The sequence below is a fragment of the Mauremys mutica genome, chromosome 16 (genome assembly GCF_020497125.1).
Source record: "Mauremys mutica isolate MM-2020 ecotype Southern chromosome 16, ASM2049712v1, whole genome shotgun sequence".
NCBI classification, from domain to species: Eukaryota; Metazoa; Chordata; order Testudines; family Geoemydidae; genus Mauremys; species Mauremys mutica.
This window is the reverse complement of record NC_059087.1, coordinates 10,449,183-10,468,595: the sequence shown is the minus strand read 5'-3', so window position 1 is coordinate 10,468,595 and position 19,413 is coordinate 10,449,183. Positions and strand designations below refer to the sequence as shown.

Below are 19,413 nucleotides of genomic sequence, written 5' to 3'. Positions count from 1 at the left end.
TGAGTTATGTCAGGGCTCAGTTCAGCCCACTCTTATTGAAATATATTGTTACCTGCTCTTAATAACTCAAACACAAATTGGCCATGCGGTGAGTTGTGCAATGGTCATTAAAACCCAGGAGTTCCTTTGTGTAGAACACTAAGCCACGTTTCCCTTAAATCTTTTTAGCATACAATAGCTGAAACACACCAGCAATCAGACTTTAAGAACTCTGCAACTGATCATTCCAACCATCTCTAAGTCCCACTTCAGAGCAATAGAAACATTTTTCCCCCTGATAAGCAAAATTAAAATAAATAACATGTATTAATCCTCTGCTACTTTTGGGATGTGTGACTCAGCACTTAGAGGCAAACTTTCTGCCAAAGCAACTTTCTTGCTGGGTAGATATGTAAGAGAGTGTGAGGGCAGGAAATCTACCCTACCAGACCATGAAGTGACTCTGGAGATGCTCTGAGAAGGCTACTGCAGCCCAAAAGATTGGATTGGCCTCTGAATGCCCTTATTCAGCCCCTTACAGGACAAGGGATTGTGTAACAGTGATTCATGGGGCCCATGCTCCCACTGCTGCTGCGGAAATCTGAGTGCAGGCCACTCAAGGGTATACGGTCTCTGCATGATGCTCTCACATGCACCTCCCTTTGCTCGGAACCTTACCGGTTCCATTCCCCTGGGCCTTCCGCAGCTATGGACGTGGGGCTGGATTTGGTCCTTAATTCACTGTCAGCGGTTAAAGTGAAATGCCATCTGTGCCTAGTAGACTAAGGTCAGTGGAATTACTCAGGTTGAATTCATCCCATTTCAGACAACCAGTACGAACCCCCACATTCTTCACTGTTTTGTGTTAATGATATTGGCTAACACTGCTAAAGGTATGTGGTGAGCAGTAGCCGTGTCCCAGGATATTAGAGAGCCAAGGTAGGTGAGATAATATCTTTTATTGGACCGATAGAGCTCTGGTGGCAGATTAGGTACTTCCACATTTAGAGGGACACTTTAAAATGAGTGCATCTCGCTTCTCTGAGCAGACTCAATGGTGGTTGTCTGTCTAGGGTATCAGGTCATGCTCACCTAGCAGGTGCATGGAAGTTCATCTTTTTTATTGTCCCTATCAGCACTAGCAATACACGTGATTACCTGCTGTGGAACATAATTTATCAACAATAATTGTAGATAGCAAGGTTGATGGGTCTATGCTAGGGGAGAACTGAAGCAGAATATTAGGCCTTATGACATCATCAGTCTTTACCTGGATTTCCCTTTGGAGTTATCAGTGGAGTGAATTAATGATAGGCTGTGACTCTAAAATGAGCAGACTTCTTTGATCTTCCTAAATGGGACCTTCTCCCTGAAATTCATATGCTCAATATTTATATTATACTGAAATAGTGAAGGCCTCCAGTATAAAAAGTTGGCTATCATGCAGTTTATTGCATCTCATGCCTTGAGGTCATGATATAATTTAGTATCATAAAAATGAAATATTACATACATGGGCTAAATAGCAAACATGCTGAGTGATTTATCTATGAATTTCCATGAGAAAGAGAAGCCTCACAACTGTCTTGAAGATGGAGAGCAAGGTAAATCGCATGCTGCACTCTGTTCTCTGGTAGCAAATAATAATGCAAACTACACAAAAATCATAACATGAAGGGGAAAACACATCACAAGGATAGGAAATTACTGAACATTTAGAGTCAGGTAACAAATTAGAGAGGGAAAATTTCAGTCTTCCTCTACATTCCTCAGGCAAATATACCAAATAGCAATCAGTTCTTCAACTTGTATCAACACTGTGATGAAGTGTCTGTATCATTCCTTTCATTTAAAGTGTGCCATACAATAATTTTCTATATGCAGGAAAAAGATAAAACTAGGAAACAATCTGCAGTGATTGTGAGCCTGGAATAACCTTTGTATAAGGTATACTATGATGGTGTTAGATATAGCATTTCTCAACCTATTCCACCTGCTCCCATCTAGCTTGGTCCTGGCCCATCTCCCATTTAACAACATGGTAAGAGTAGTCACCTAGCATGTATTGGGGGCTGTAACCCTCAGGTAGAGAACATCTGATCTAATCCATTTGTGAGATGGGCCACCTCTACCTGTGGCCTGGGAGTTAGCTTGGATCTGTAGGAGAGCTTTTTTCAAAGCTTGGAGGGAGTTATTTGTGTCCACAGTTCTTGTTCTGCCTGCTATAGAGATAGGATATTGCTGTGAAGTTTGGATCTGGGTGTGAATCCACGCTTCTCCACAGTTTTGGTTTGGGCCTGTCTCTAATCCACTAACTTATTCTAGATATCTCAGTGTTTGTCCATCACCATGACAAGATGAAGGCCAGCAGACAATATAAGCACTAGCACCTAAGTCCTCTCAAAGCCTCCTGTGATACAGCATGACCAGAGGGCAGCAGGAGAGGGTTAGAAGGGAGCCTAGAGAGCAGTTTGGAGGAGTTGGAGCAGAGTGAATTGGTGTTGGAGCAGAAAACAGTTTGGAGGGAAGCAGAGGAAAATTTGGAGAAGTGCTGTGGTGGGCTAAGAAGACCAAGACCCTAGGTAAAGGGACACCTGGCTTGTGCAGAGGGAGGGCAGGAAGCCCCCACAAGCTGAAGGCAGGAGAGGGAAGTAGCCCAGGGGAAGGAACCCGAGTCCCTCCCTCTCCACTCTCCTCCTCTAGGACACTAGTGGGGCAGTTAAAACCCCAGTTCAGGGGCAAGAAACAGTGCCCTGACACCCCCCCACACCCAAGAAGAGAAAGCGCAAGACCCATCATACTAGTGCCGGCAATTTGCCACACTCCTTAAAGACCTTTTGGACTGAAACCCTTTTAAGTGGATGTAGGTGGTCCATGGGTCTTCTGCTACCCCTCTGCAAAGGGGTGAATTTCACCTACAAAGCTTTACAGTATGCAAAACACATTCTCTAAACAAATCACTCTGCTTTTTATGTTCAGGCATGGCTCTAGCAGTGTACACTACAATATGTTACTGAACTGCCATGTGCTGCTATCTGACAAAACAATCTCCTCACCCTCAGAAATATGACTGTGCCTCTGTGTTGATGATGACATAGTTTGAAATACCTGTGTGTCCTTGTCTTGCAGCTAATGCATTTGAACTTCGCTGTTCCAGATGCAATGACCGGTCTGTGTTTGAACAGAAATTTGTGTAGCAAAGGGAGTAGTGCGGAGTGCGAACACAGGTAAATAAACAGAGATGCCCATTTAGGGCTATTTAATCAAGAAAAATATTCTTATGACTTCACCCTTTTTCTCCCTACCTTTCAGGCCCACTTTCCTGGATTCTGACTCCCTCATAATGGCTCTCAAACATGCACTTTAGAATCCCTAGTAGCGCAGGCTTTATGCCAATGAGTTGATGGGTTTATAATAAAGGAAGCCGCAGACTGTTCTCACACTTGTAGGTCCCATCAGCACTCTGGGGAAATCCCTTTTTTCCAAACCAGTATTCCTCTCTAGTCCCTTTACATTGCTCCTGCATCAATAATGGATTGTATATCTCACAGAACCAGCGAATAGTCTAACATGAGGGAGCTCCCTAAGCACTACAGAGCTGTTGGGACAGCTCTGTCCTGCCCCCTTCTACCAACCCTGGCTTAGATGGCATATCCAGGGTGCGTGCACTGCACTACGGCTATTGTTGGCTACTAAAAGGGCACCAGGAGGCTGTTGCAGCTGAGGTTAGAGCAGCCCTGAATTTGCTCTAATTTGTCTTGGGGTCTGGGTAAATCCCAGAATATGGGTTGGGAGAAAAAGTGGCTTATTGTCTGCAGTAAGTAGAGCTCAGGAGGAACAGAGAATCTGGCTCTGAATTTCTGGCTGGAATAAAGGGATAATCTAAGAACCAGTGTGGTCTGGAGAAAGTTTTACAAACCATGTTTAGAAACCAGTTGTGTCCCATCCATAATGGTTATGCAAACTGTGCTTTGTTATCCTAAGGGTGTTTTTTTAAACCATGTTTAAACCTGGTTTAGCCAAATGTTTCCTTCTGCGTAGACAAGGCCTTACTCTTTATATGTAACCTTTAATGCCATGATAGCCCTGATTTCAACTGAGACTATTTCATTCTCTTCTCCCCCCAACAATTTCCTAGGCTTTTGATCTATCATAAAATTATATATCTTGAATTGTAATAATGTCAAAGTTATTGCAGAATAATTTTCACTGTAGAAGAATGAATTCTCTCAATAACTAGTACTGGCAGGTTTCACTGAAGATGAAGTTCTTCTGTCTTAAGGTAGTGGAAATTGTTGTATAGATAACCCATTGTTTCTTTCAGTTGGAAATAGCTTAGCCAGAGTAGGGGGACTAGAATTTCTGCTCTTAATGTCTGCCTTTTCTATTATGATGTTTAATGTGTAATGGACAGACAGTAAGAAGCACAATGAGACCCTCAGACTGTTGGCTATAGCTTCAAATATATAGTTCATAGAATAAACAAGAATTTCCACTAATGTAAAGTCCATTAATTTCCCTGAAGGTAATGGGATACTTCGTGATGATGTAATGTCTGCATTGAAGGATGTTGTTGTTTGTTGTTGTTATTACTTAACTCTGCTATGTGGGTGTGCATGGCATTTTACAAAGAGAATAAAGACACAATTCTTGCTCTGCAGAGCATATCATCTAAGGTAATTGGATCTGCCTTTGCAACCATGCAGATACATTTACAGTAAATTTATTTCCCCACAGGCATAAGAGTTCACCTGTGCAGATCTGACTGCAGGATGACTGCCTATTATAGCTACAAACAATTGAAAGTGATGCAGGAAGAGATGCTATCAGCCAAAATGGGGAGAGGGTCCCTTAAGAGGGAATATGTATGAGGAAGTGAGAATCTGCCTACTGATGTGGTTAGAAGCAGCAGAGGGAAAGCGGGATATTTCCAAACATGCCGCATAACAGAATTTTCCACATGCATCCCGTGAAACAAACTTCTTAGATTTTTGTTAAATCTCGGGAGAGCAGGAAAATAAGCCTGGAACTGAATAAAGAAGCAAAAAATTGCAAGCTCATGTGTACTGTTTGTATTAGTTTTAAATACAAGCCTAACTGAATTGTAGTGAGACTTTTTTACGATAGTTAAGGTTGTAACCAATTTTCCACTGTAATTGTATGAAATGTCATTGTACTTCCTCTGTTAGATGGAAATGGGTACCACTCCTATCAACACATGCCTTTCTTCCTGTAAATGTTTAAATTCTTGTCTTGATGGGTCTACACTGTGAATAGCTGGGCAGGTAAACCACCAGATAGGTTACTGCACAAAAGGAGACACAAATTAGACATGAGAATACCACCGTTAATCTTTTCTTGACAAGGTAAATTACTGGTGGGCTCAACCGTTGTTTAGAGCTGTTTATTCTGTCATAGTGAAGTATCAGATAAGAAGATAAGCCTTTTGAGCCTTTTGAATGTAAGCTCATAAGAGAATTAACAAGGTTCAGCTTAAAGGCACTCATCCCATCACTGATAGAAATGCAGATGACTGGGGAATGTCCAGAGACCCTGGGTGTGTTTTTTTTTGCCTTCCTCTGCAGCATAGGGCATGGGTCCCTTGCTGGCTCAAACTAGTGTAAAGGATGGATTCTATGTAATGTGAAGTCTTTAAATCATGATTTGAGAACTTCAGTAATTCAGCCAGAGGTTATGGGTCTATTATAAGAGGGAGTGGGTGAGGTTCTGTTGCTTGCGACATGCAGGAGGTGAGACTCCCAATGGTCCTTCTGGCCCTAAAGTCTGTGAATCCATCTATTCAGCAAAGCTTTTAAAGGTGGGTTTTAAAGCAAGCTAAAAACTGTAGTGAGAGAGAGTGAATTTGTTTTCTCCCTGGGACTTATTGTTCTTGGTGATGTGAGCTTAATGTTCCAAGTAGTTACTGAGATTCAGCTTGACAAAGTTAAAAGATACTAACACTTTTTAATGCAAAAGGGGACAATTGCAATAGCCAAGCGCTTTTGGGGAGTTACTTTCACTTTGGGCCTCTATAGCAGCAAGTGAGGTAGATACATTAAGTAATCATGGACTCTTCACTGGGCATCATCAAGAAGCCTGTATAACTGGAGGTCTTCATTCCTCTCTAAATTAACTTGATCCAAAGTCCAGTGAACTCAGTGGGAGTCCTTCAGTGAGTTTTGGATCTGGCCCAATGTACCAATTACCGTGACATTTATATGCATGCTGTAATGGCCAAAGTGCAATGCCCATGGACGAAATATTCAGGAGTGTCATTAACTAGGCATCTTCCTTGCATGAAAACTTGAATATTTTCCCTGTGCGTCTTCCATGCACAATCCTTTCACTTTTACCAGTACAGGACACATTGACAGGGGAATAACTCTTGCTGTTGTCATTAAAGCAACCGTGCCTTGGACACGTGCCTCCCTGTTCTGAATTAGGTCTTTTCCATGTATGTTAGGATCCTATCAACTCTTTTTGCCAGATGCTCAACTAGTGTTATTTAGCAAGGCTTCATATAAGACAGTAGGGTTATGCTGATTTACACCAGCTGAGGATCTGCCCCGTTGAGCCTATTCCTCTACAAGGGTGAGCTACAGGTCCTTGATAGAGGAACAGTTGACTTTCTCCACTACAGAGGTAGACTGCTTAAAATTTAGATAAGTGGGTTTTTTTAAATACTCCACTGAGTTACTAGATGAGATGTCAGATGGTTACCATGGTACAACACAGTACAAAACTGTAAAATTACAATATTTAAGGTTGCCTGTGGAACAAGTACATTTGGTTCCCGTCCTCTGTACAATGTCTTGCTGACTTTGATGTGATTATGTAATTTGCACATTTCAGAATTCAGATATAATTTTTTCCCATTAATCTGTCACTAACGTCCACTGATGATTGGATTTGCTAATTCTGGGGCCAGTCCTGCAGTCCTCTGCCTTTTGAAAATGACTAGAAATGGCATGTACCTTTTGAATAGTCCCACTGAAATCATGTGAGAAAGACCTTGCACGGCTGGGATGTCAGATCTGTAAGGGGAAATAAGTCTCCTTCATATAACAGACTGAATGGGACCATTTGATAGAAACAGTAATGTTGTTAGTGTTCTTCTTTACACGTTATCTGCATCTCTCCTCAAGAAAATCCTATTTTCTGTCCTTCAGCCTTTACAATGCGATTCATCCTTTACAAAATGATTCATTCTTTCAATGGGATGACTTTTGTTGTTCATTGTGGCTCCATGAAGCTAACTTGTATCAGAAAGCAAAGAACTTTGTATTGCAATTCTGATATGCCTAACTGTATGCCAATAGTAATTCCAGTGAAGTCTGGAGTAAGCCTGATTCTCCACGGCTTTCCAACATGAATGATATTTTCCACCTATGTAAAATACTATTGAATCAAAATGGTAGTGGTTTACACCCACTATTACACTCCCTTTGTTTGCACAGGTGTAAATGGCTATACCAGGTGCAAGTCAATGGAGAATCGGGCACAATAAATTTATTTGAGTGTAAATATGATGTGAGAGGAGAACCAGGCTCAGAGTCTGACAAATAATGTTGTTCTCATCACTATTTTGCTATTATGAGGGTTTCTTTCTTGCAGTTAGTAATAAATTGCTTTGTTGAAAAAGCCAGTATTATATAGAGTGGCCAATCTGACTTCAACATCTAGACAAGCAGCACATTTACCTAGGGAAAGAGGGGCCTAATTTTCCACTGTGAGTACCCATGAAGGGGCAAAAACCACTGCTACGCAAACTACTCACATTACCACAGGAATCATGTAAAACAAAGGCAGTTTGAGAGAAGACATATTGGCATTAAAACAATTGGGCTGTTGTCGTCTTTCTGGAAAGGACATTTTATTAACGTGGGAAAGTTTGAGGTTGGGAGTAATCTGGATTAGGTTTTGTGAGAGCTGAGGTGGGGACGTTTTAATTCTGTGGTTTCTCTTGGAGAGGGAGAAGTAGGTGGTTTGTTACTGCTGTTTCCATCTCTGTCACATCATGTTTTTAGTAATTTGTCAAGGGCACTTAGAACCTAAGAGAGAGGTGTTAGATGCTGTGTCATGAATAGTTAGTAAAGGGTTAAAGCATAGTACCTGGTGGGCACCTGACCTGAGGACCAATCAGGGAAGAGAATTTGAAATTCCTAGGAGGGAACTTTTTCCCTCTGTGTGTGTGTGTATTGTCTTTAGCCGTCTGGAGTTACAAGAGTCCAGATGTTTTAATCAAGTCTACCAGCTTCCACCTTTCTGAACTAATTTCTTCTAGTCAAGATAGTGAGTATTAGAAAGATACTTTGTGTCCTTATCTAATAATCCTATGTTTGCAATTCTGTGTGTTTGTTATTGATTATTCTTAATTCTGCTTGTACTGGTTGTACTGAGAAAGAGAGAGGATTCTGTCCAGAACTTAGCAAGGTTATACCCTATGAGTGTCCAGCTTGGACTCATAGAGATTCTGTATTTTCTTGTTTTTCTTTTAATAAATTCTTTCTATAAAGATTTGATTAAATCCCTTCTACTGTGGATCGGGGAAGGGGCTAAGACACTCTCTCTCAGTGATTCACAGAGTTGAATCGGTGTATATCTCTCCAGAGTGGCTAGGAGAGAGGGAGGAGAGGGGAGGGGGAAGGTTCCTCCTCTGTGAGTTGATCAGTGTTCCCAGGGAGTGTCTTTGAAGGGAGACAGGGGGGAAACAGGGGTGTCCCGGCCCACGTAATTGACCGAGGTGGTGGCAGCAAAAGGGGAGACCTACCCTAGGATTTTGGGGTGGGGGAAGACATGCGGGTCCTCACTTTGAAACCCCCCAGTTTCAAGTGAGGGTGCAGACCCTGACATGCTGAAATTAAGTATTTGAAGTAAGTAAAGCCAAAGAAATGGAGGTCATTTAAGACATTTCCTGCTGTATCATGTTAACACTCGCCTTCCTACTCTGGTAGGCCCCAACCAGGCCCCTGCCTTGAAGAGCTTGCAGTCAAAATAGAAAAGCCAGACAAAAGGTGAGAGAAAGGCAGATTTGTTTGTTTCCATTTTGGAGACTGGGAACTGAGGCCCAAAGAGAATAGATAACTTGCCCAAGATCCCACAGGAAGTCTGCGCTAGAGGCCTGGAAATTAAACCCAGATCTCCTGCATCCCAGTCCATTCCCTCAACCACACAACCGTTCTTCCTGTCATCTTCTTCATACCAGGGCATCTCATAGTTTTCTGGCTGCTAGTTCCTGTCCTTTCCTTCATTGAGGGCATGGAGCCAGTGACTGGAATTTTCAAACATTGCCCGTTGTTTTGCATCTGTCCCTCTGTTTCCAAAACAAGTCATTCACAATAAGCCAAGAGCCACTCTGAAGTTATATACCACATTTGTGGCTCCTCACACACTTGTATTTTTTCTTTTCTGAAGAGAGAAGCAACTCATGCGGCATTTTCTTATCAAAACAAAATTAAAAGAACTGGAGACTTCTCCATTAAAAATAAAAGCTCTTCCCACTCACCTCTTATCTCTGAAATATGAATGCAGCTTCGACCACAAGATAGTCTTGAGGACCCTCTAATGATGATACTACAGCTGAAAAAAACAAACCAAACCCTCTGCCACCCTCACCTTCCATGAACTTGATTTACTGAAGCTCTAAGTAACAGAACTTGTTTTCAGTACTATTATAGCTTCAGGGCTACTTCCACGAGTCTCACGCATATTGCCTTCCAGTCCAGTGCTCACCCCTCTTAATTACCATTCTGTGTAGCAGTAGCACTGAGCACAAAAATAACTCCATTAAACCTCCGCGTCACTGCCTTGATCTGAAACGAAATACAACAGATGGCACCGCACAATCTTCCATGTCTGGCTGTTGACACACACACGGTAAACAGCGTTTCTATAGGTAAAATGTGCATGGGAGGGTTAGCTTCATTAATCATCTCTGCAAGGGCATTATGGGCAGTCTCTTGCTTTTCCTGGGGTCAGCTTGTGACTTGTGCTGTACAACCACACAGAGGTATGAAAGAGAGTAGGACACACCTCTCCATGGACTACCTGAGCCTGGGGTCAAGGCATGCAGGAGTAAGTGGGTACTGTGCACCTGTTTATGTCCTCTGCAGAGCTGGTCAACAGGGTGCGAGTGAGGAATGGGTGCCACCCTCTGGACACGCTGGCCAGTGGAGAAGAACAACTTGACTGAACTGGGAATGTTGTAATGTGCCGGTGTGGTACAGGTCAGGAGTAAATTACTACCACTCTGAAGAAAAGAGGAAGCATGGGAGGAACTGTACTGCAGAGGTGTTTGAGTCACAATGCATCCTGAGTCGAGGGCAGTCTATTTACTACCCTTTGTCCCTATATCACACACCCATGGCCAAATATTTCCCATAGTTACACCCAAGGAACCCTGTTGGACTCTATAGGTTTTTCCAGGAGTAACTGTGGGTAGAACTTGGCCCAGAGCTCCCAGTGTGTGGTGAGACCCAGAGACCCCTTGATGCCAACTAGCAGAGGACTCAGGGAATATGTAGGGTTTTACAGAGATGCCCTGGATTGGATATATGCATAATAGTTCAACAAACCATGGCGTGTGAGAGCCCGTTGCCCACTGGTCATCATGATCATTGCAAAGTGTGTGTACAGATCATATTTAAGGAGTTATGTATCTCTACTGAAAAGGTAGGTTCTTAAGGTCTTAGAGTTTAGGCAGATCACCTCCTGCCTGAAAGGCACCTGTTACCTTGGAAATGTTCCTATCTCCCTGCCTGGTCACTTGTGTATTGTGTGCCCCACAATGTGTAGGCCTGTTTGCATAGGTAAAGGAAGAGATTATGCAATGTACTAGAAAGGAAGTCTACAAGATGAAACAAATAGCTGGGGGTGTCCTGTTTATGAATAAAGACAAAGGATGAGATTAGTATATCGGGGGAGGAGTAAGAGGGCAAAAAAAACCCCACACAGAATCCTTCACCTAGGAGGCAAGCTGACAGTGTGTCTGTCTCATGAAATGAGGGTCACAGCCAACCTGGCTGTTTCTTTTTGCCAGGGGGTGTTGTGAAGACAAAAAATATAACTGGGTTCAAAAAAGAATTAGATAAGTTCCTGGTGGATAGGTCCATCGATGGCTATTTACCAAGATGGTCGGGGATGCATCCCCATGCTCTGGGTGTCCCTAAGCCTCTGACTTGCTAAGGTTGGGCCTGCCTGATGCTATAAGAAGTCACAGTTTTACAACAGACACATTGTAAGTTGATCAATGAGCAGGTGTAATTTATGGTGACTTCAGCCTCAAAGATTCTGGTCTGCCAAAAATCTATCAGGCTCTAGGATACAGCTATTAATGCCCACACCTCTCTCCAGTGAAAATGAAAGAGCCATTTTCAAGTTTCATGGAAGCTGAATCTTTAACAAGACATTACCCAATCTGAGGCTTGGAATATTAAAATCAGCACACCCCCTGCTGAGTTAATTAGATACTTTCAAATTGTTGAACTATCAAAAGTCGTTTGCCTAATGAGTTTCAACCTGTGACACCAGCCTCCATGGCTCTGGGTTCTGATGTAAACTGCCCCAACATTAATGATGTTTGTGCTAGACGCTGAGAGAAGGTGGACTTCAAAGGCCGCATCAGTGAGAAGGCTCCCAGAAAGATGCAAGGTAGAAAGGTAGCCAAAGATGGAATTGAGGCTGCTCTCCTTACAGTTGTAGGTTACATTCTAAGCCAAACAAAGGCAGTTTCATTGTGCAATCAACACCACCTGCAGTAATAATAAAATATTTTGTGTCAGAAATTTTGGGATGAGCCCTCAGGTTCTGAAGATATAGGAATCTCTAAACTCTTTTTTTTATTATTATTTTTAGTTTGGAAAAGATTCAGGGAAGTGTTCTCAGACCTCAACGGTAACTCTGGGTCACACTTCTAATATGCCTCTGCTGCGTGTTTGCTCAATAATTTAAAGGCTTTTTTGAACAAGCCCTGCAGTACTCCACTGGGGCTACCAGACTACTCAGTGAAGTCCCATTTCTGCTTCTGTGGAGCCTCTCCTGGATACTGCCATGCAGCCTGAGCCTCAGAACAGTTGCCCTCCCCTAGAGACTTATTCTGGGAGAGCTTTCCTGGTAAACGAAAAGCTAAAGTAAATTTGATTTACCCTGAATGGTATTTTCTCATTTTGTGGAGCAAGGTAGTTCCCCAGCTGCTCCAATGGTAGAACCACCAGAACCTGAGTGAGGTCTTGTGAAGTGTGGAAATCTGTGCTGGCTCATTGTTATCTTCAATATATGGGATGATGGAGTTTTTCCAGTGTTAGGGAAGAAGCTTCTCAGTCCCAAAGAAGTCCCTAAATCATGAGAGATTTGAACAATAGAGTCAGATGATTCAGTGCAGGGTCAGACCTGGAAGACTAAAGAGAGGGATAATGTGATATTTAAAGGTGGGGAACCTGTGAGGACTCCAGAAAAGGGAGTGATGGGTGTTCTGATATCCCAGGGATGGGCCTGGTCAAAGAACCTAGATAAACAGTGGTAGGTTGAGTGTTTGGAGGGAGCTGATGGATATACAGCAGGAAGGGAAGAGGTAGAGCAGGGAAACTTCAAAAGTTCTGAAGGAACATCTGAGCTCTGGTGGGCTTGAATTTCTAAATCTTCTGAGGTTGTCCTCACCAAAAAAAAAAAAAAGAGCAACATGGCTAGTATCATCGTCACTGAATCCAGAGAAAGATGCACATCATTAGTGTTTACCAGATGTCTTTGTCTGTGTGTCTGCCTGGAAAGTGCTCAGTCATGATGGTGAACAGTAGGTGCTATATACAGAATTAGTAACTGCCCTTTCTGGATGCAAAGGACCAGCCTTTCTTTAAGTGTCTTTGCTTAGGGACAGATACTCCTGGGCTCCTCTGTGGGGGCACAATGCAAAGATCATTCCCCAGGCTATGCCCTGCATAATCATAGAATCATAGAATATCAGGGTTGGAAGGGACCTCAGGAGGTCATCTAGTCCAACATCCTGCTCAAAGCAGGACCAATTCCCAACTAAATTAGTAACAGGATGAAATTCAATAGTGAGAAGTGTAAGGTTATGCATTTGGGGATGACTAACAAGAACTTTAGTTATAAGCTGGGGACGCACCAGTTGGAAGTAACGGAGGAGGAGAAGGACCTAGGAGTCCTGGTTGATCGTAGGATGACTATGAGTAGGCAATGTGATGTGGCCGTTAAAAAAGCTAATGTGGTCTTGGGATGCATTAGGCGAGGTATTTCTAGTAGGGATAAGGAGGTGCTAGTCCCGTTATATAAGGCGTTGGTAAGACCTCATTTGGAGTATTGTGTGCAGTTTTGGTCTCCCATGTTTAAGAAGGATGAATTCAAACTGGAACGGGTACAAAGAAGGGCCACTAGAATGATCCGAGGAATGGAAAGCCTGTCGTATGAAAGGAGACTTGAGGAGCTCGGTTTGTTTTCCTTAACCAAAAGAAGGATAAGAGGAGATATGATTGCACTCTTTAAATATATCAGAGGGATAAATACCAGGGAAGGAGAGGAATTATTTCAGCTCAGTGCTAATGTGGACACGAGGACAAACGGATATAAATTGTCAGTCAGGAAATTTAGGCTTGAAATTAGACGAAGGTTTCTAACCATCAGAGGAATGCAATTCTGGAACAGCCTACCAAAGGAAACAGTGGGGGCAAAGGACCTCCATGACTTTAAGATTAAGCTAGATAAGTTTATGGAGGAGATGGTATGATAGGATAACGGGCTTAGTCAATAGGTCAATTAAGTGCCACACTGGTAATTAGTACAATGGCTCAATGATAGGATATTGTTAGCCTTTTTCCAGAGGGTATGGCTGGAGAGTCTTGCCCGCATGCTCGGGGTTCAGCTGACCGCCATATTTGGGGTCGGGAAGGAATTTTCCTCCAGGGTAGATTGGCAGTGGCCCTGGAGGTTTTTCGCCTTCCTCCGAAGCATCTTGCAGGAGGTCAGACTAGATGATCATCATGGTCCCTTCTGATCTTGAATTCTATGATTCTATGATTCTATGAAATCATCCCAGCCAGAGCTTTGTCAAGCCTGACCTTAAAAACCTCTAAGGAAGGAGATTCCACCATCTCCCTAGGTAACCCATTCCAGTGCTTCACCACCCTCTTAGTGAAAAAGTTTTTCCTAATATCCAACCTAAACTTCCCCCACTGCAACTTGAGACTATTACTCCTTGTTCTGTCATCTGGTACCACTGAGAACAGTCTAGATCCATCCTCTTTGGAACCCTCTTTCAGGTAGTTGAAAGCAGCTAGCAAATCCCCCCTCATTCTTCTCTTCTGCAGACTAAATAATCCCAGTTACCTCAGCCTCACCTCATAAATCATGTGTCCAGCCCCCTAATCATTTTTGTTGCCCTCCGCTGGACTCTTTCCAATTTTTCCACATCCTTCTTGTAGTGTGGGGCCCAAAACTGGACACAGTACTCCAGATGAGGCCTCACCAATGCTGAATAGAGGGGAATGATCATGTCCTTCGATCTGCTGGCAATGCTTCTACTTATACAGCCCAAAATGCTGTTAGCCTTCTTGGCAACAAGGGCACACTTTTGACTTATATCCAGCTTCTCATCCACTGTAACCCCTAGGTCCTTTTCTGCAGAACTACTGCCTAGCCACTCAGTCCCTAGTTTGTAGCAGTTCATGGGATTCTTCCATCCTAAGTGCAGGACTCAGCACTTGTCCTTGTTGAACCTCATCAGATTTATTTTGGCCCAAACCTCTAATTTGTCTAGGTCCCTCTGTATCCTATCCCTACCCTCCAGCATATCTACCATTCTTCCAAGTTTAGTGTCATCTGCAAACTTGCTGAGGGTGCAATCCATGCCATCCTCTAGATCATTAATGAAGATATTGAACAAAACCGGCCCCTGGACTGACCTCTGAGGCACTCCGCTTGATACCGGCTGCCAACTAGACATGGAGCCATTGATCACTACTCGTTGAGCCCGACGATCATCCAGCCCATACTTCTTTAACTTGCCAGCAAAAATATTGTGGGAGACCGTATCAAAAGTTTTGCTAAAGTCATGTCCACTGCTTTCCCCGATCCACAGAGCCAGTTATCTCCTCATAGAAGGCAATTAGGTTAGTCAGGCATGACTTGCCCTTGGTGAATCCATGCTGACTGTTCCTGATCACTTTCCTCTCCTCTAAGTGCTTCAGAATTGGTTCCTTGAGGACCTGCTCCGTGATTTTTCCAGGGACTGAGATGAGACTGACTGGCTTGTAGTTCCCTGGATCCTCCTCCTGTCCTTTTTTAAAGGTGGGCACTACATTAGCCTTTTTCCAGTCATCCGGGACCTCCCCCGATCACCATGAGTTTTCAAAGATAATGGCCAATGGCTCTGCAATCACATCCGCCAACTCCGTTAGCACCCTCAGATGCAGTGCATCCGGCCCCATGGACTTGTGCTCATCCAGCTTTTCTAAATAGTCCTGAACCACTTCTTTCTCCACAGAGGGCTGGTCACCTCCTCCCCATACTGTGCTGCCCAGTGCAGTAGTCTGGGAGCTGACCTTGTTCATGAAGACAGAGGCAAAAAAAAGCATTGAGTACCAAGTGGTTTTTATATATTGAGTATATAAGTGCCAAGCGGAATTACAGTCCCCGTACGCTGGGGTGCATAGTGTCTGCTCCCATGCTGGATGTTGATAGTGGCCCCAAGTGGGACATGGAGTAGAGGTGCTATAGCTCCACCTCCTCTCCCTCAAGGTACTGGCAAACAGTTGGCAGGCCTGACAGAGGGTGAGAGGAGGTGCACAATGGTAGATCCAATAGGTCAGTAGCCTAGGGGTAAAAGTGATAGCTATTCTATTGTATGATGCTTCCTTCTTAACCCCTAACACGCAGCCACATACAGTACTAAATATTGGCCAAAACAGGATTCTGAGATATGATGAGCTACATTCGGGTCAAAATGTGAGTTCTTAGCTTCTGAAAACAGCACCAAAACTATTGAAAGCACATCTCTGTGTGAGGCTTGTCGAGGTAGATTCTGGGTTCTGTGGCAAGATGATGTTTTTAGCACCGTAGCATTAAATTGTTATATGGTAGGCAAACTGTAGCAATGATTATGATGAGTAATTGTGTTGTTAGACCCTGCTAGCAAAAATAATCTTCTTATGCAAAATGTATATGATTAATAAAAGATGAGCATTTTTAATTCAGTTGTCCTTGCCCTTCCTAATCCTCCTTACTTTGCTTCACTTTTCAGACAGTGCGTTTTTGTAATCATTGTGTTAGTAAATCTGCAACTAGCTGCTGAGCCATTACATCAATATTTGTTTTCCAGTTGCAGGTTTGGCAGATAATCCTCTTTAGAAATGGGTTTCTCAACAGGGTTTATTCACGTGTGTGTATGCACATATATGTGTGTGTGTGTGTGTGTATGTCTGTGTGTATGCATGTGTGTGTTATTATTCATATTACTGTAGCACCTAGGAGCCCTGCTCATGGAACAGGACCCTATTGTGCTAGGTGCTGTACAAACATAGAACAAAAAGATGGTCCCTGCCCCAGGGAGCTTCAGTCTAAGGTAAGATAAGAGACATCAAATGGAGACAGCCAGACCGGGAAACGCAAGGAGTCACAATGATGAGAGTGGTCTCAGCACATCAGCAGACAAACTGTTAAGTTTTTTGTAGGCATCCTGGCAAAAGAGAGTTTCAAGGAGGGATTTGAAAAAGGATAATGAGGCAGCTTTGTGGATGTTTATGGGGAGCTCCTCCCAAGCATGGGAGAAAGCACAAAGGTTCTTGTTTGAAAATTTAGTGAGTGGAAGATGGAGACTGGCAACGTGGGCCAATTGAAAATGAGAATCAACAGCTGTATAGTGAATGAGTGCTGATAGGTAGGGTGGGGATTGGATGAAGGGCCTTGGAAGTGAATACAAGCACTTTGTTTGATGTAGTACAGAAGGGGAAGGGATGCAAAGAGAGGGGTGACATGGTCAAAGCAATATGCTGAGAACGTGATCTTTGCAGCAGCATTCTGAATAGATATAAGCGGGGTAATATTGCATTTGTCAAGGTCAGAGAGAAGGATGTTGTAGTAATCAAGAGTGCTTCAGCTGAGCGGATTGATAGGAAAGGCCGCATATTAGTGATATTAAGAATTGGCTAGATTTAGACACAGCCTGGATGTGAGGACCTAGAGAGACGTCTGAGTTGAAGATAATGCTTAGTGACAGGCCGGATGGTGGTCTGATTGAGAAAGGAGGCAGCGGGGAGAGCTTGGGAGGAGATCAGCACAAGCCCAAAATGGCTAAATCGAGACCCTAGATATCCACAGGGAGATGTCAGAGAAACAGGCCGACATTTTAGTTTGGACACAAGGAGAAAAGTCTGGAGTAGAGAAGTAGATCCAAGAGTCATCAGCGTAAGGATGGTAGTTGAATTTGTGTTTGTGGATGAGATACCTAGAGAGAGGCTGTAAAGGGAGAAGAGAAGGACCCAGGACAGAGCCCCATGGAGCACCACAGAAAGTTGGCGGATAGATGAAGAGGATCCTTTAACAGAGCAATTGGAGAGGTAGGAGGAGAACTGAAAAAGGACAGAATCACGGAAGCCAAGGAAGGATGAGACTTCAAGAAGAGCATGGTGAAAGGTGGCAGACAAGTCGAAGAGAAGTAGGACAGGGTACTGGTTCTGAGCTTTAGCTAGGAAAAGGATATTGGAGACTTTGGCAAAAGCAGACTACAAGGGGAACAAACGAGGTTGGGATTGTGTATTGCTTTCTCCTTGCAGGTGACTTGTCAGTTTACAAAAATTCTGTTTTGAAAACAAATGTTCCCCAGGGGCTAAAAAGAATAAATAAGAAACAAGAAAGTGACCTGGTGACATTAAGCACAAAATAACTTTTTGCTTTCATGGCACTGCTCCATAACCTATTGCAATCAATGGAAAGATTCCTATTGACTTCCATGGGCTTTGAATCAGGCCTCATATTCCTAGTCTTGTATTACAGGAGGATAATGACGCTAGCTTTTCATTAAATATCCTTTCAGTGGTCCATGTAGGCATTGCCTTTAAAATATTGCCACCGTGTGTTATGGTAAATAAATACTTTTTGGAGTCCTGATCAGGTTGTCCTTACCCACTGAAGTCAATGGTAGTTTTGCTCAAGTATTTCACTTACATTAAGACTGTAGGATTGAGCCATATAACAGGATAGCTACTTAATGGAATAGGGGCTCTCCAGCGTTTGTTATATGAAAAGCCATCATCTGCCAATAGTTACTAGACTGTGGTTTCTAATATACCACAATGTTCCCCTATATGTAGAAAAGGAAATAACCCCAGGCACTTAGAATATGACTATGTGATAAATGCTGGCAACTGCTGACTTCTCAACTATTTACAGTGAGCAATAAGAACTAAGTATGAAAAACAATCAATAACTGTCCTACTACTTAACAGAGCAGGCATTGTATGTTATTCGAGGCTAATGGCTAGAGTACCCCTTAGGCTGGGGTTCCCAAAGGAGCCCAAGGGATTTGGGTATTCAACTTCCATTGAATGTCAATGGGATTTGTGTGCCTAACTCCCATAAGCTCTTTTGAAAAATCACACTCTTAATGATGCAGGATACTATGCATTTAAACCCCTTGTCCTCTTTGATAGTTAAACTAGAGAAACTGGTGTGGTTGGTTTTTTGTTTTTTGTTTTTTTTAATAACCAAGTGATATCTAATCAACATGCAATGGACCTAATCCTGGTTCCATTGACGTCTGTGGGAAAACCCCTGTGACTTCAACAGGAACTGAATTTGACCCATTAACTGTTGCAGTAAATGTAATCTAAGGGCTAAATTCTGTCCTTGATCTGCTCTCCCAAGCCCCATTGATCTCAATGAGAGTTGTATGCACGGATTGAGGGCAAGGTAAGGGCTGGAGCATGTCACTTTTTTAACTTGTCCCATTGAAAGTTCACTTCCCTAAAGACACTGTCAGGGTCCCTGGAAACTATAATTATAACTAGTGATGTATACTAAGAATTATATGGATCCACATCTATGGTGTCTTCCATAACACAGATTAAGATACAGTCCTTGCCTTGAAGCGCTGATGGTGGAGCAGATAAAACCCATGCTATAGTTCAAAAAAGGAAATAAGTGGGTGTACAAGTCATTGGCAAGGAAACTCATATAGAAAAGGAGACCCACAGGGAAGAACTGGGATTAAAAGAGAGATGTGGAGGAGAAGCAAGGAAGCATTTGGCAGATGAGAAGTGGAGAGAGTTTGTTTTCCAGGCATAGCCCCTGATCCTGCAATAAGCTCTGTGTGGGTGGACCCCTGTGTCTATGCAGAGCCCCATTGAGAACAATAGATGCTGTGTGGATGCAAGGGTTGAGTCATCTGAGGCTCACTGTAAACCCAAAACCAGTTAGGGTGACCAGACA

The 19,413-nt window shown here is 43.1% G+C and overlaps 1 long non-coding RNA gene across 1 annotated transcript in view; it reads left to right on the top strand.

Moving 5' to 3' along the window:
* Positions 1-4,997, top strand: part of LOC123351168 — a 55,064-nt gene extending 50,067 nt beyond the window's left edge. The window contains exons 2-3 of the long non-coding RNA XR_006573944.1: positions 3,109-3,206; positions 4,717-4,997. This is a non-coding gene — a long non-coding RNA (uncharacterized LOC123351168). The remainder of the gene's footprint in view (positions 1-3,108; positions 3,207-4,716) is intronic.
* The last annotated feature ends 14,416 nt before the right edge of the window (positions 4,998-19,413 follow it).